Source organism: Blennius ocellaris (assembly GCF_963422515.1).
Source record: "Blennius ocellaris genome assembly, chromosome: 10".
NCBI lineage: Eukaryota > Metazoa > Chordata > Actinopteri > Blenniiformes > Blenniidae > Blennius > Blennius ocellaris.
This window is the reverse complement of record NC_137659.1, coordinates 28,811,416-28,827,150: the sequence shown is the minus strand read 5'-3', so window position 1 is coordinate 28,827,150 and position 15,735 is coordinate 28,811,416.

Here is a 15,735-nt window from a genome sequence, read left to right as displayed (position 1 = left end):
CCTCTCAGCAGACAGGCTGTCCTCCCTCTCAGCGGCAGACAGACTGTCCTCCCTCTCAGCAGACAGGCTGTCCTCCCTCTCAGCAGACAGTCGGTCCTCCCTCTCAGCGGCAGACAGGCTGTCCTCCCTCTCAGCAGCAGACAGACTGTCCTCCCTCTCAGCAGACAGGCTGTCCTCCCTCTCAGCAGAGAGTCTGTCCTCCCTCTCAGCGGCAGACAGGCTGTCCTCCCTCTCAGCAGACAGGCTGTCCTCCCTCTCAGCAAACAGGCTGTCCTCCCTCTCAGCAGACAGGCTGTCCTCCATCTCAGCAGACAGGCTGTCCTCCCTCTCAGCAGACAGACTGTCCTCCCTCTCAGCAGACAATCTGTCCTCCCTCTCAGCGGCAGACAGGCTGTCCTCCCTCTCAGCAGACAGTCTGTCCTCCCTCTAAGCAGACAGACTGTCCTCCCTCTCAGCAGCAGACAGGCTGTCCTCCCTCTCAGCAGACAGTCTGTCCTCCCTCTCATCAGCAGACAGTCTGTCCTCCCTCTCAGCGGCAGACAGGCTGTCCTCCCTCTCGGCAGACAGGCTGTCCTCCCTCTCAGCAGACAGTCTGTCCTCCCTCTCAGCAGCAGACAGGCTGTCCTCCCTCTCAGCAGAAAGTCTGTCCTCCCTCTCAGCAGCAGACAGGCTGTCCTCCCTCTCAGCAGCAGACAGTCTGTCCTCCCTCTCAGTGGCAGACAGGCTGTCCTCCCTCTCAGCGGCAGACAGGCTTTCCTCCCTCTCGGCAGACAGGCTGTCCTCCCTCTCAGCAGACAGGCTGTCCTCCCTCTCAGCAGACAGTCTGTCCTCCCTCTCAGCGGCAGACAGGCTGTCCTCCCTCTCAGCGGCAGATAGGCTTTCCTCCCTCTCAGCAAACAGGCTGTCCTCCCTCTCAGCAGACAGGCTGTCCTCCATCTAAGCAGACAGGCTGTCCTCCCTCTCAGCAGACAGGCTGTCCTCCCTCTCAGCAGACAGGCTGTCCTCCCTCTCAGCGGCAGACAGGCTGTCCTCCCTCTCAGCAGACAGGCTGTACTCCCTCTCAGCAGACAGGCTGTCCTCCCTCTCAGCGGCAGACAGGCTGTCCTCCCTCTCAGCAGACAGTCTGTCCTCCCTCTTTGCAGACAGGCTGTTCTCCCTCTCAGCAGACAGTCTGTCCTCCCTCTCAGCAGACAGGCTGTCCTCCCTCTCAGCGGCAGACAGGCTTTCCTCCCTCTCGGCAGACAGGCTGTCCTCCCTCTCAGCAAACAATCTGTCCTCCCTCTCAGTGGCAGACACGCTGTCCTCCCTCTCAGCAGACAGGCTGTCCTCCCTCTCAGCAGACAGTTTGTCCTCCCTCTCAGAAGACAGTTTGTCCTTCCTCTCAGTGGCAGACACGCTGTCCTCCCTCTCAGCAGACAGGCTGTCCTCCCTCTCAGCGGCAGACAGGCTGTCCTCCCTCTCAGCAGACAGTCTGTCCTCCCTCTCAGCGGCAGACAGGCTGTCCTCCCTCTCAGCAGACAGGCTGTTCTCCCTCTCAGCGACAGACAGGCTGTCCTCCCTCTCAGCAGACAGGCTGTCCTCCCTCTCAGCAGACAGGCTGTCCTCCCTCTCAGCAGACAGTCTGTCCTCCCTCTCAGCGACAGACAGGCTGTCCTCCCTCTCAGCAGACAGGCTGTCCTCCCTCTCAGCGGCAGACAGTCTGTCCTCCCTCTCAGCAGACAGGCTGTCCTCCCTCTCAGCGGCAGACAGGCTGTCCTCCCTCTCAGCAGACAGGCTGTGCTCCCTCTCAGCAGACAGTCTGTCCTCCCTCTCAGCAGACAGGCTGTCCTCCCTCTCAGCGGCAGACAGGCTGTCCTCCCTCTCAGCAGACAGGCTGTCCTCCCTCTCAGCAGACAGTCGGTCCTCCCTCTCAGCGGCAGACAGGCTGTCCTCCCTCTCAGCAGCAGACAGACTGTCCTCCCTCTCAGCAGACAGGCTGTCCTCCCTCTCAGCAGACAGTCGGTCCTCCCTCTCAGCGGCAGACAGGCTGTCCTCCCTCTCAGCAGCAGACAGACTGTCCTCCCTCTCAGCAGACAGGCTGTCCTCCCTCTCAGCAGAGAGTCTGTCCTCCCTCTCAGCGGCAGACAGGCTGTCCTCCCTCTCAGCAGACAGGCTGTCCTCCCTCTCAGCAAACAGGCTGTCCTCCCTCTCAGCAGACAGGCTGTCCTCCATCTCAGCAGACAGGCTGTCCTCCCTCTCAGCAGACAGACTGTCCTCCCTCTCAGCAGACAATCTGTCCTCCCTCTCAGCGGCAGACAGGCTGTCCTCCCTCTCAGCAGACAGTCTGTCCTCCCTCTAAGCAGACAGACTGTCCTCCCTCTCAGCAGCAGACAGGCTGTCCTCCCTCTCAGCAGACAGTCTGTCCTCCCTCTCATCAGCAGACAGTCTGTCCTCCCTCTCAGCGGCAGACAGGCTGTCCTCCCTCTCGGCAGACAGGCTGTCCTCCCTCTCAGCAGACAGTCTGTCCTCCCTCTCAGCAGACAGTCTGTCCTCCCTCTCAGCGGCAGACAGGCTGTCCTCCCTCTCAGCAGACAGTCTGTCCTCCCTCTCAGCGGCAGACAGGCTGTCCTCCCTCTCAGCGGCAGACAGGCTGTCCTCCCTCTCGGCAGACAGGCTGTCCTCCCTCTCAGCAGACAGGCTGTCCTCCCTCTCAGCAGACAGTCTGTCCTCCCTCTCAGCAGCAGATAGGCTTTCCTCCCTCTCAGCAAACAGGCTGTCCTCCCTCTCAGCAGACAGGCTGTCCTCCATCTCAGCAGACAGGCTGTCCTCCCTCTCAGCAGACAGGCTGTCCTCCCTCTCAGCGGCAGACAGGCTGTCCTCCCTCTCAGCAGCAGACAGGCTGTCCTCCCTCTCAGCAGACAGTCTGTCCTCCCTCTCAGCGGCAGACAGGCTGTCCTCCCTCTCAGCAGACAGTCTGTCCTCCCTCTCAGCGGCAGACAGGCTGTCCTCCCTCTCAGCAGACAGTCTGTCCTCCCTCTCAGCAGCAGACAGGCTGTCCTCCCTCTCAGCAGAAAGTCTGTCCTCCATCTAAGCAGACAGTCTGTCCTCCCTCTCAGCAGACAGACTGTCCTCCCTCTCAGCAGACAATCTGTCCTCCCTCTCAGCGGCAGACAGGCTGTCCTCCCTCTCAGCAGACAGGCTGTCCTCCCTCTTATCGGCAGACAGGCTGTCGTCCCTCTCAGCAGACAGGCTGTCCTCCCTCTCAGCAGCAGACAGGCTTTCCTCCCTCTCAGCAGACAGTCTGTCCTCCCTCTTTGCAGACAGGCTGTCCTCCTTCTCAGCAGACAGTCTGTCCTCCCTCTCAGCAGACAGGCTGTCCTCCCTCTCCGCGGCAGACAGGCTTTCCTCCCTCTCGGCAGACAGGCTGTCCTCCCTCTCAGCGGTTGACAGGCTGTCCTCCCTCTCAGCAGACAGCTTGTCCTTCCTCTCAGCGGCAGACACGCTGTCCTCCCTCTCAGCAGACAGGCTGTCCTCCCTCTCAGCGGCAGACAGGCTGTCCTCCCTCTCGGCAGACAGGCTGTCCTCCCTCTCAGCAGACAGTCTGTCCTCCCTCTCAGCAGACAGTCTGTCCTCCCTCTCAGCGGCAGACAGGCTGTCCTCCCTCTCAGCAGACAGTCTGTCCTCCCTCTCAGCGGCAGACAGGCTGTCCTCCCTCTCAGCAGACAGGCTGTCCTCCATCTCAGCAGACAGGCTGTCCTCCCTCTCAGCAGACAGACTGTCCTCCCTCTCAGCAGACAATCTGTCCTCCCTCTCAGCAGCAGACAGGCTGTCCTCCCTCTCAGCGGCAGACAGGCTGTCCTCCCTCTCAGCAGACAGGCTGTCCTCCCTCTCAGCGGCAGACAGGCTGTCCTCCCTCTCAGCAGACAGGCTGTCCTCCCTCTCAGCAGACAGTCTGTCCTCCCTCTCAGCAGACAGGCTGTCCTCCCTCTCAGCAGACAGTCTGTCCTCCCTCTCAGCAGACAGGCTGTCCTCCCTCTCAGCAGACAGGCTGTCCTCCCTCTCAGCAGACAGTCTGTCCTCCCTCTCAGCAGACAGTCTGTCCTCCCTCTCAGCAGCAGACAGGCTGTCCTCCCTCTCAGCAGAAAGTCTGTCCTCCCTCTCAGCAGCAGACAGGCTGTCCTCCCTCTCAGCAGACAGTCTGTCCTCCCTCTAAGCAGACAGACTGTCCTCCCTCTCAGCAGCAGACAGGCTGTCCTCCCTCTCAGCAGACAGTCAGTCCTCCCTCTCAGCAGACAGTCTGTCCTCCCTCTCAGCGGCAGACAGGCTGTCCTCCCTCTCAGCAGACAGTCTGTCCTCCCTCTCAGCGGCAGACAGGCTGTCCTCCCTCTCAGCAGACAGTCTGTCCTCCCTCTCAGCAGACAGGCTGTCCTCCCTCTCAGCAGACAGTCTGTCCTCCCTCTCAGCAGACAGGCTGTCCTCCCTCTCAGCAGACAGGCTGTCCTCCCTCTCAGCGGCAGACAGGCTGTCCTCCCTCTCAGCAGACAGTCTGTCCTCCCTCTCAGCAGACAGTCTGTCCTCCCTCTCAGTGGCAGACACGCTGTCCTCCCTCTCAGCAGACAGGCTGTCCTCCCTCTCAGCAGACAGTCTGTCCTCCCTCTCAGCAGACAGTCTGTCCTCCCTCTCAGCAGACAGGCTGTCCTCCCTCTCAGCGGCAGACAGGCTGTCCTCCCTCTCAGCAGACAGTCTGTCCTCCCTCTCAGCAGACAGTCTGTCCTCCCTCTCAGCAGCAGACAGGCTGTCCTCCCTCTCAGCAGAAAGTCTGTCCTCCCTCTCAGCAGCAGACAGGCTGTCCTCCCTCTCAGCAGACAGTCTGTCCTCCCTCTAAGCAGACAGACTGTCCTCCCTCTCAGCAGCAGACAGGCTGTCCTCCCTCTCAGCAGACAGTCTGTCCTCCCTCTCATCAGCAGACAGTCTGTCCTCCCTCTCAGATGCAGACAGGCTGTCCTCCCTCTCAGCAGACAGTCTGTCCTCCCTCTAAGCAGACAGGCTGTCCTCCCTCTCAGCAGACAGGCTGTCCTCCCTCTCAGCGGCAGACAGGCTTTCCTCCCTCTCGGCAGACAGGCTGTCCTCCCTCTAAGCAGACAGGCTGTCCTCCCTCTCAGCAGACAGTCTGTCCTCCCTCTCAGCAGACAGTCAGTCCTCCCTCTCAGCGGCAGACAGGCTGTCCTCCCTCTCAGCAGACAGTCTGTCCTCCCTCTCAGCAGCAGACAGGCTGTCCTCCCTCTCAGCAGAAAGTCTGTCCTCCCTCTCAGCAGCAGACAGGCTGTCCTCCCTCTCAGCAGCAGACAGTCTGTCCTCCCTCTCAGTGGCAGACAGGCTGTCCTCCCTCTCAGCGGCAGACAGGCTTTCCTCCCTCTCGGCAGACAGGCTGTCCTCCCTCTCAGCAGACAGGCTGTCCTCCCTCTCAGCAGACAGTCTGTCCTCCCTCTCAGCGGCAGACAGGCTGTCCTCCCTCTCAGCAGACAGTCTGTCCTCCCTCTCAGCGGCAGATAGGCTTTCCTCCCTCTCAGCAAACAGGCTGTCCTCCCTCTCAGCAGACAGGCTGTCCTCCCTCTCAGCAGACAGGCTGTCCTCCCTCTCAGCGGCAGACAGGCTGTCCTCCCTCTCAGCAGACAGGCTGTACTCCCTCTCAGCAGACAGGCTGTCCTCCCTCTCAGCGGCAGACAGGCTGTCCTCCCTCTCAGCAGACAGTCTGTCCTCCCTCTTTGCAGACAGGCTGTTCTCCCTCTCAGCAGACAGTCTGTCCTCCCTCTCAGCAGACAGGCTGTCCTCCCTCTCAGCGGCAGACAGGCTTTCCTCCCTCTCGGCAGACAGGCTGTCCTCCCTCTCAGCAGACAATCTGTCCTCCCTCTCAGTGGCAGACACGCTGTCCTCCCTCTCAGCAGACAGGCTGTCCTCCCTCTCAGCAGACAGTTTGTCCTCCCTCTCAGCAGACAGTTTGTCCTTCCTCTCAGTGGCAGACACGCTGTCCTCCCTCTCAGCAGACAGGCTGTCCTCCCTCTCAGCGGCAGACAGGCTGTCCTCCCTCTCAGCGGCAGACAGTCTGTCCTCCCTCTCAGCGGCAGACAGGCTGTCCTCCCTCTCAGCAGACAGGCTGTTCTCCCTCTCAGCGACAGACAGGCTGTCCTCCCTCTCAGCAGACAGGCTGTCCTCCCTCTCAGCAGACAGGCTGTCCTCCCTCTCAGCAGACAGTCTGTCCTCCCTCTCAGCGACAGACAGGCTGTCCTCCCTCTCAGCAGACAGGCTGTCCTCCCTCTCAGCGGCAGACAGGCTGTCCTCCCTCTCAGCAGACAGTCTGTCCTCCCTCTCAGCAGACAGGCTGTCCTCCCTCTCAGCGGCAGACAGGCTGTCCTCCCTCTCAGCAGACAGGCTGTGCTCCCTCTCAGCAGACAGTCTGTCCTCCCTCTCAGCAGACAGGCTGTCCTCCCTCTCAGCGGCAGACAGGCTGTCCTCCCTCTCAGCAGACAGGCTGTCCTCCCTCTCAGCAGACAGTCGGTCCTCCCTCTCAGCGGCAGACAGGCTGTCCTCCCTCTCAGCAGCAGACAGACTGTCCTCCCTCTCAGCAGACAGGCTGTCCTCCCTCTCAGCAGACAGTCGGTCCTCCCTCTCAGCGGCAGACAGGCTGTCCTCCCTCTCAGCAGCAGACAGACTGTCCTCCCTCTCAGCAGACAGGCTGTCCTCCCTCTCAGCAGACAGTCTGTCCTCCCTCTCAGCGGCAGACAGGCTGTCCTCCCTCTCAGCAGACAGGCTGTCCTCCCTCTCAGCAAACAGGCTGTCCTCCCTCTCAGCAGACAGGCTGTCCTCCATCTCAGCAGACAGGCTGTCCTCCCTCTCAGCAGACAGACTGTCCTCCCTCTCAGCAGACAATCTGTCCTCCCTCTCAGCGGCAGACAGGCTGTCCTCCCTCTCAGCAGACAGTCTGTCCTCCCTCTAAGCAGACAGACTGTCCTCCCTCTCAGCAGCAGACAGGCTGTCCTCCCTCTCAGCAGACAGTCTGTCCTCCCTCTCATCAGCAGACAGTCTGTCCTCCCTCTCAGCGGCAGACAGGCTGTCCTCCCTCTCGGCAGACAGGCTGTCCTCCCTCTCAGCAGACAGTCTGTCCTCCCTCTCAGCAGACAGTCTGTCCTCCCTCTCAGCGGCAGACAGGCTGTCCTCCCTCTCAGCAGACAGTCTGTCCTCCCTCTCAGCGGCAGACAGGCTGTCCTCCCTCTCAGCGGCAGACAGGCTGTCCTCCCTCTCGGCAGACAGGCTGTCCTCCCTCTCAGCAGACAGTCTGTCCTCCCTCTCAGCGGCAGACAGGCTGTCCTCCCTCTCAGCAGACAGTCTGTCCTCCCTCTCAGCAGCAGACAGGCTGTCCTCCCTCTCAGCAGAAAGTCTGTCCTCCATCTAAGCAGACAGTCTGTCCTCCCTCTCAGCAGACAGACTGTCCTCCCTCTCAGCAGACAATCTGTCCTCCCTCTCAGCGGCAGACAGGCTGTCCTCCCTCTCAGCAGACAGGCTGTCCTCCCTCTTATCGGCAGACAGGCTGTCGTCCCTCTCAGCAGACAGGCTGTCCTCCCTCTCAGCGGCAGACAGGCTTTCCTCCCTCTCAGCAGACAGTCTGTCCTCCCTCTTTGCAGACAGGCTGTCCTCCTTCTCAGCAGACAGTCTGTCCTCCCTCTCAGCAGACAGGCTGTCCTCCCTCTCCGCGGCAGACAGGCTTTCCTCCCTCTCGGCAGACAGGCTGTCCTCCCTCTCAGCGGCAGACAGGCTGTCCTCCCTCTCAGCAGACAGCTTGTCCTTCCTCTCAGCGGCAGACACGCTGTCCTCCCTCTCAGCAGACAGGCTGTCCTCCCTCTCAGCGGCAGACAGGCTGTCCTCCCTCTCAGCAGACAGGCTGTCCTCCCTCTCAGCAGACAGTCTGTCCTCCCGCTCAGCAGACAGGCTGTCCTCCCTCTCAGCAGACAATCTGTCCTCCCTCTCAGCGGCAGACAGGCTGTCCTCCCTCTCAGCAGACAGTCTGTCCTCCCTCTAAGCAGACAGACTGTCCTCCCTCTCAGCAGCAGACAGGCTGTCCTCCCTCTCAGCAGACAGTCTGTCCTCCCTCTCAGCGGCAGACAGGCTGTCCTCCCTCTCAGCAGACAGTCTGTCCTCCCTCTCAGCGGCAGACAGGCTGTCCTCCCTCTCAGCGGCAGACAGGCTGTCCTCCCTCTCGGCAGACAGGCTGTCCTCCCTCTCAGCAGACAGTCTGTCCTCCCTCTCAGCAGACAGTCTGTCCTCCCTCTCAGCGGCAGACAGGCTGTCCTCCCTCTCAGCAGACAGTCTGTCCTCCCTCTCAGCAGCAGACAGGCTGTCCTCCCTCTCAGCAGAAAGTCTGTCCTCCATCTAAGCAGACAGTCTGTCCTCCCTCTCAGCAGACAGACTGTCCTCCCTCTCAGCAGACAATCTGTCCTCCCTCTCAGCGGCAGACAGGCTGTCCTCCCTCTCAGCAGACAGGCTGTCCTCCCTCTTATCGGCAGACAGGCTGTCGTCCCTCTCAGCAGACAGGCTGTCCTCCCTCTCAGCGGCAGACAGGCTTTCCTCCCTCTCAGCAGACAGTCTGTCCTCCCTCTTTGCAGACAGGCTGTCCTCCTTCTCAGCAGACAGTCTGTCCTCCCTCTCAGCAGACAGGCTGTCCTCCCTCTCCGCGGCAGACAGGCTTTCCTCCCTCTCGGCAGACAGGCTGTCCTCCCTCTCAGCGGCAGACAGGCTGTCCTCCCTCTCAGCAGACAGCTTGTCCTTCCTCTCAGCGGCAGACACGCTGTCCTCCCTCTCAGCAGACAGGCTGTCCTCCCTCTCAGCGGCAGAAAGGCTGTCCTCCCTCTCAGCAGACAGGCTGTCCTCCCTCTCAGCAGACAGTCTGTCCTCCCGCTCAGCAGACAGGCTGTCCTCCCTCTCAGCAGACAATCTGTCCTCCCTCTCAGCGGCAGACAGGCTGTCCTCCCTCTCAGCAGACAGTCTGTCCTCCCTCTAAGCAGACAGACTGTCCTCCCTCTCAGCAGCAGACAGGCTGTCCTCCCTCTCAGCAGACAGTCTGTCCTCCCTCTCATCAGCAGACAGTCTGTCCTCCCTCTCAGCGGCAGACAGGCTGTCCTCCCTCTCGGCAGACAGGCTGTCCTCCCTCTCAGCAGACAGTCTGTCCTCCCTCTCAGCAGACAGTCTGTCCTCCCTCTCAGCGGCAGACAGGCTGTCCTCCCTCTCATCAGACAGTCTGTCCTCCCTCTCAGCAGCAGACAGGCTGTCCTCCCTCTCAGCAGAAAGTCTGTCCTCCATCTAAGCAGACAGTCTGTCCTCCCTCTAAGCAGACAGACTGTCCTCCCTCTCAGCAGCAGACAGGCTGTCCTCCCTCTCAGCAGCAGACAGTCTGTCCTCCCTCTCAGTAGACAGACTGTCCTCCCTCTCAGCAGACAATCTGTCCTCCCTCTCAGCGGCAGACAGGCTGTCCTCCCTCTCAGCAGACAGGCTGTCCTCCCTCTTATCGGCAGACAGGCTGTCGTCCCTCTCAGCAGACAGGCTGTCCTCCCTCTCAGCGGCAGACAGGCTTTCCTCCCTCTCAGCAGACAGTCTGTCCTCCCTCTCAGCAGACAGGCTGTCCTCTCTCTCAGCAGCAGACAGGCTGTCCTCCCTCTCAGCAGCAGACAGGCTGTCCTCCCTCTCAGCGGCAGACAGTCTGTCCTCCCTCTCAGCGGCAGACAGGCTGTCCTCCCTCTCAGCGGCAGACAGGCTTTCCTCCCTCTCGGCAGACAGGCTGTCCTCCCTCTCAGCGGCAGACAGGCTGTCCTCCCTCTCAGCAGACAGTTTGTCCTTCCTCTCAGCGGCAGACACGCTGTCCTCCCTCTCAGCAGACAGGCTGTCCTCCCTCTCAGCAGACAGGCTGTCCTCCCTCTCAGCAAACAGGCTGTCCTCCCTCTCAGCGGCAGACAGGCTGTCCTCCCTCTCAGCAGACAGGCTGTCCTCCCTCTCAGCAGACAGGCTGTCCTCCCTCTCAGCAGACAGTCTGTCCTCCCTCTCAGCAGTCCGGCTGTCCTCCCTCTCAGTGGCAGACAGGCTGTCCTCCCTCTCAGCAGACAGTCTGTCCTCCCTCTCAGCGGCAGACAGGCTGTCCTCCCTCTCAGCAGACAGGCTGTCCTCCCTCTCAGCGGCAGACAGGCTTTCCTCCCTCTCGGCAGACAGGCTGTCCTCCCTCTCAGCAGACAGTCTGTCCTCCCTCTCAGCGGCAGACAGGCTGTCCTCCCTCTCAGCAGACAGGCTGTCCTCCCTCTCAGCGGCAGACAGGCTGTCCTCCCTCTCGGCAGACAGGCTGTCCTCCCTCTCAGCAGACAGTCTGTCCTCCCTCTCAGCGGCAGACAGGCTGTCCTCCCTCTCAGCAGACAGTTTGTCCTTCCTCTTAGCGGCAGACACGCTGTCCTCCCTCTCAGCAGACAGGCTGTCCTCCCTCTCAGCAGACAGTCTGTCCTCCCTCTCAGCGGCAGACAGGCTGTCCTCCCTCTCAGCAGACAGTCTGTCCTCCCTCTCAGCGGCAGACAGGCTGTCCTCCCTCTCAGCGGCAGACAGGCTGTCCTCCCTCTCGGCAGACAGGCTGTCCTCCCTCTCAGCAGACAGTCTGTCCTCCCTCTCAGCAGACAGTCTGTCCTCCCTCTCAGCGGCAGACAGGCTGTCCTCCCTCTCAGCAGACAGTCTGTCCTCCCTCTCAGCAGCAGACAGGCTGTCCTCCCTCTCAGCAGAAAGTCTGTCCTCCATCTAAGCAGACAGTCTGTCCTCCCTCTCAGCAGACAGACTGTCCTCCCTCTCAGCAGACAATCTGTCCTCCCTCTCAGCGGCAGACAGGCTGTCCTCCCTCTCAGCAGACAGGCTGTCCTCCCTCTTATCGGCAGACAGGCTGTCGTCCCTCTCAGCAGACAGGCTGTCCTCCCTCTCAGCGGCAGACAGGCTTTCCTCCCTCTCAGCAGACAGTCTGTCCTCCCTCTTTGCAGACAGGCTGTCCTCCTTCTCAGCAGACAGTCTGTCCTCCCTCTCAGCAGACAGGCTGTCCTCCCTCTCCGCGGCAGACAGGCTTTCCTCCCTCTCGGCAGACAGGCTGTCCTCCCTCTCAGCGGCAGACAGGCTGTCCTCCCTCTCAGCAGACAGCTTGTCCTTCCTCTCAGCGGCAGACACGCTGTCCTCCCTCTCAGCAGACAGGCTGTCCTCCCTCTCAGCGGCAGAAAGGCTGTCCTCCCTCTCAGCAGACAGGCTGTCCTCCCTCTCAGCAGACAGTCTGTCCTCCCGCTCAGCAGACAGGCTGTCCTCCCTCTCAGCAGACAATCTGTCCTCCCTCTCAGCGGCAGACAGGCTGTCCTCCCTCTCAGCAGACAGTCTGTCCTCCCTCTAAGCAGACAGACTGTCCTCCCTCTCAGCAGCAGACAGGCTGTCCTCCCTCTCAGCAGACAGTCTGTCCTCCCTCTCATCAGCAGACAGTCTGTCCTCCCTCTCAGCGGCAGACAGGCTGTCCTCCCTCTCGGCAGACAGGCTGTCCTCCCTCTCAGCAGACAGTCTGTCCTCCCTCTCAGCAGACAGTCTGTCCTCCCTCTCAGCGGCAGACAGGCTGTCCTCCCTCTCATCAGACAGTCTGTCCTCCCTCTCAGCAGCAGACAGGCTGTCCTCCCTCTCAGCAGAAAGTCTGTCCTCCATCTAAGCAGACAGTCTGTCCTCCCTCTAAGCAGACAGACTGTCCTCCCTCTCAGCAGCAGACAGGCTGTCCTCCCTCTCAGCAGCAGACAGTCTGTCCTCCCTCGCAGTAGACAGACTGTCCTCCCTCTCAGCAGACAATCTGTCCTCCCTCTCAGCGGCAGACAGGCTGTCCTCCCTCTCAGCAGACAGGCTGTCCTCCCTCTTATCGGCAGACAGGCTGTCGTCCCTCTCAGCAGACAGGCTGTCCTCCCTCTCAGCGGCAGACAGGCTTTCCTCCCTCTCAGCAGACAGTCTGTCCTCCCTCTCAGCAGACAGGCTGTCCTCTCTCTCAGCAGCAGACAGGCTGTCCTCCCTCTCAGCAGCAGACAGGCTGTCCTCCCTCTCAGCGGCAGACAGTCTGTCCTCCCTCTCAGCGGCAGACAGGCTGTCCTCCCTCTCAGCGGCAGACAGGCTTTCCTCCCTCTCGGCAGACAGGCTGTCCTCCCTCTCAGCGGCAGACAGGCTGTCCTCCCTCTCAGCAGACAGTTTGTCCTTCCTCTCAGCGGCAGACACGCTGTCCTCCCTCTCAGCAGACAGGCTGTCCTCCCTCTCAGCAGACAGGCTGTCCTCCCTCTCAGCAAACAGGCTGTCCTCCCTCTCAGCGGCAGACAGGCTGTCCTCCCTCTCAGCAGACAGGCTGTCCTCCCTCTCAGCAGACAGGCTGTCCTCCCTCTCAGCAGACAGTCTGTCCTCCCTCTCAGCAGTCCGGCTGTCCTCCCTCTCAGTGGCAGACAGGCTGTCCTCCCTCTCAGCAGACAGTCTGTCCTCCCTCTCAGCGGCAGACAGGCTGTCCTCCCTCTCAGCAGACAGGCTGTCCTCCCTCTCAGCGGCAGACAGGCTTTCCTCCCTCTCGGCAGACAGGCTGTCCTCCCTCTCAGCAGACAGTCTGTCCTCCCTCTCAGCGGCAGACAGGCTGTCCTCCCTCTCAGCAGACAGGCTGTCCTCCCTCTCAGCGGCAGACAGGCTGTCCTCCCTCTCGGCAGACAGGCTGTCCTCCCTCTCAGCAGACAGTCTGTCCTCCCTCTCAGCGGCAGACAGGCTGTCCTCCCTCTCAGCAGACAGTTTGTCCTTCCTCTTAGCGGCAGACACGCTGTCCTCCCTCTCAGCAGACAGGCTGTCCTCCCTCTCAGCAGACAGTCTGACCTCCCTCTCAGCGGCAGACAGGCTGTCCTCCCTCTCAGCAGCAGACAGGCTGTCCTCCCTCTCAGCGGCAGACAGGCTGTCCTCCCTCTCAGCAGACAGTCTGTCCTCCCTCTCAGCAAACAGGCTGTCCTCCCTCTCAGCGGCAGACAGGCTGTCCTCCCTCTCAGCAGACAGGCTGTCCTCCCTCTCAGCGGCAGATAGGCTGTCCTCCCTCTCAGCAAACAGGCTGTCCTCCATCTCAGCAGACAGGCTGTCCTCCCTCTCAGCAGACAGGCTGTCCTCCCTCTCAGCGGCAGATAGGCTGTCCTCCCTCTCGGCAGACAGGCTGTCCTCCCTCTCAGCAGACAGTCTGTCCTCCCTCTCAGCGGCAGACAGGCTGTCCTCCCTCTCAGCAGACAGTTTGTCCTTCCTCTTAGCGGCAGACACGCTGTCCTCCCTCTCAGCAGACAGGCTGTCCTCCCTCTCAGCAGACAGTCTGACCTCCCTCTCAGCGGCAGACAGGCTGTCCTCCCTCTCAGCAGCAGACAGGCTGTCCTCCCTCTCAGCGGCAGACAGGCTGTCCTCCCTCTCAGCAGACAGTCTGTCCTCCCTCTCAGCAAACAGGCTGTCCTCCCTCTCAGTGGCAGACAGGCTGTCCTCCCTCTCAGCAGACAGGCTGTCCTCCCTCTCAGCGGCAGATAGGCTGTCCTCCCTCTCAGCAAACAGGCTGTCCTCCATCTCAGCAGACAGGCTGTCCTCCCTCTCAGCAGACAGGCTGTCCTCCCTCTCAGCGGCAGATAGGCTGTCCTCCCTCTCAGCAAACAGGCTGTCCTCCATCTCAGCAGACAGGCTGTCCTCCCTCTCAGCAAACAGGCTGTCCTCCATCTCAGCAGACAGGCTGTCCTCCCTCTCAGCAGACAGACTGTCCTCCCTCTCAGCAGACAGTCTGTCCTCCCTCTCAGCGGCAGACAGGCTGTCCTCCCTCTCAGCAGACAGTCTGTCCTCCCTCTCAGCGGCAGACAGGCTGTCCTCCCTCTCAGCAGTCAGGCTGTCCTCCCTCTCAGCGGCAGACAGGCTGTCCTCCCTCTCAGCAGACAGGCTGTCCTCCCTCTCAGCAGACAGGCTGTCCTCTCTCTCAGCGGCAGACAGGCGGTCCTCCCTCTCAGCAGACAGTCTGTCCTCCATCTTTGCAGACAGGCTGTCCTCCCTCTCAGCAGACAGTCTGTCCTCCCTCTCAGCAGACAGGCTGTCCTCCCTCTCAGCGGCAGACAGGCTTTCCTCCCTCTCGGCAGACAGGCTGTCCTCCCTCTCAGCAGACAGTCTGTCCTCCCTCTCAGCGGCAGACAGGCTGTCCTCCCTCTCAGCAGACAGGCTGTCCTCCCTCTCAGCGGCAGACAGGCTGTCCTCCCTCTCAGCAGACAGGCTGTCCTCCCTCTCATCGGCAGACAGGCTGTCCTCCCTCTCGGCAGACAGGCTGTCCTCCCTCTCAGCAGACAGTCTGTCCTCCCTCTCAGCGGCAGACAGGCTGTCCTCCCTCTCAGCAGACAGGCTGTCCTCCCTCTCAGCGGCAGACAGGCTGTCCTCCCTCTCAGCAGACAGGCTGTCCTCCCTCTCAGCGGCAGACAGGCTGTCCTCCCTCTCAGCGGCAGACAGGCTTTCCTCCCTCTCGGCAGACAGGCTGTCCTCCCTCTCAGCAGACAGTCTGACCTCCCTCTCAGCGGCAGACAGGCTGTCCTCCCTCTCAGCAGCAGACAGGCTGTCCTCCCTCTCAGCGGCAGACAGGCTGTCCTCCCTCTCAGCAGACAGTCTGTCCTCCCTCTCAGCAAACAGGCTGTCCTCCCTCTCAGCGGCAGACAGGCTGTCCTCCCTCTCAGCAGACAGGCTGTCCTCCCTCTCAGCGGCAGATAGGCTGTCCTCCCTCTCAGCAAACAGGCTGTCCTCCCTCTCAGCAAACAGGCTGTCCTCCATCTCAGCAGACAGGCTGTCCTCCCTCTCAGCAAACAGGCTGTCCTCCATCTCAGCAGACAGGCTGTCCTCCCTCTCAGCAGACAGACTGTCCTCCCTCTCAGCAGACAGTCTGTCCTCCCTCTCAGCGGCAGACAGGCTGTCCTCCCTCTCAGCGGCAGACAGGCTGTCCTCCCTCTCAGCAGACAGGCTGTCCTCCCTCTCAGCGGCAGACAGGCTGTCCTCCCTCTCAGCAGACAGGCTGTCCTCCCTCTCAGCAGACAGGCTGTCCTCCCTCTCAGTGGCAGACAGGCTGTCCTCCCTCTCAGCAGACAGGCTGTCCTCCCTCTCAGCGGCAGACAGGCTTTCCTCCCTCTCGGCAGACAGGCTGTCCTCCCTCTCAGCGGCAGACAGGCTGTCCTCCCTCTCAGCAGACAGGCTGTCCTCCCTCTCAGCGGCAGACAGGCTGTCCTCCCTCTCAGCGGCAGACAGGCTGTCCTCCCTCTCAGCAGACAGGCTGTCCTCCCTCTCAGCAGACAGTCTGTCCTCCCTCTCAGCGGCAGACAGGCTGTCCTCCAGAGCAGGAGCTGCTTGAGAGCGGTGCTCTTCTGAAGACGCGGGGAGCAACAGCTGCATGGTCCGATGAGTGGACTGCTGGTCCAAGGCGGCGATGATCAGGTAATACCTGGACTCATCTTCTGTGATTCCACGCAGTTGGAAAAGCGCTTCAACATGATCCAGGAAGCCAGTCGTTCTGCCAAAAGTCAGGAAGCCTCAAAGCTGCGGTGAAATCTGGCGGCTGCTGAGGCGAGGAGATGAGGACGAATGGAGGACGAAGCGTCTTCTGCTTCCTCAAACATGTTCCAGACGGGGTCACCGATGGCAGAACCACCTTCTATGTCTTCT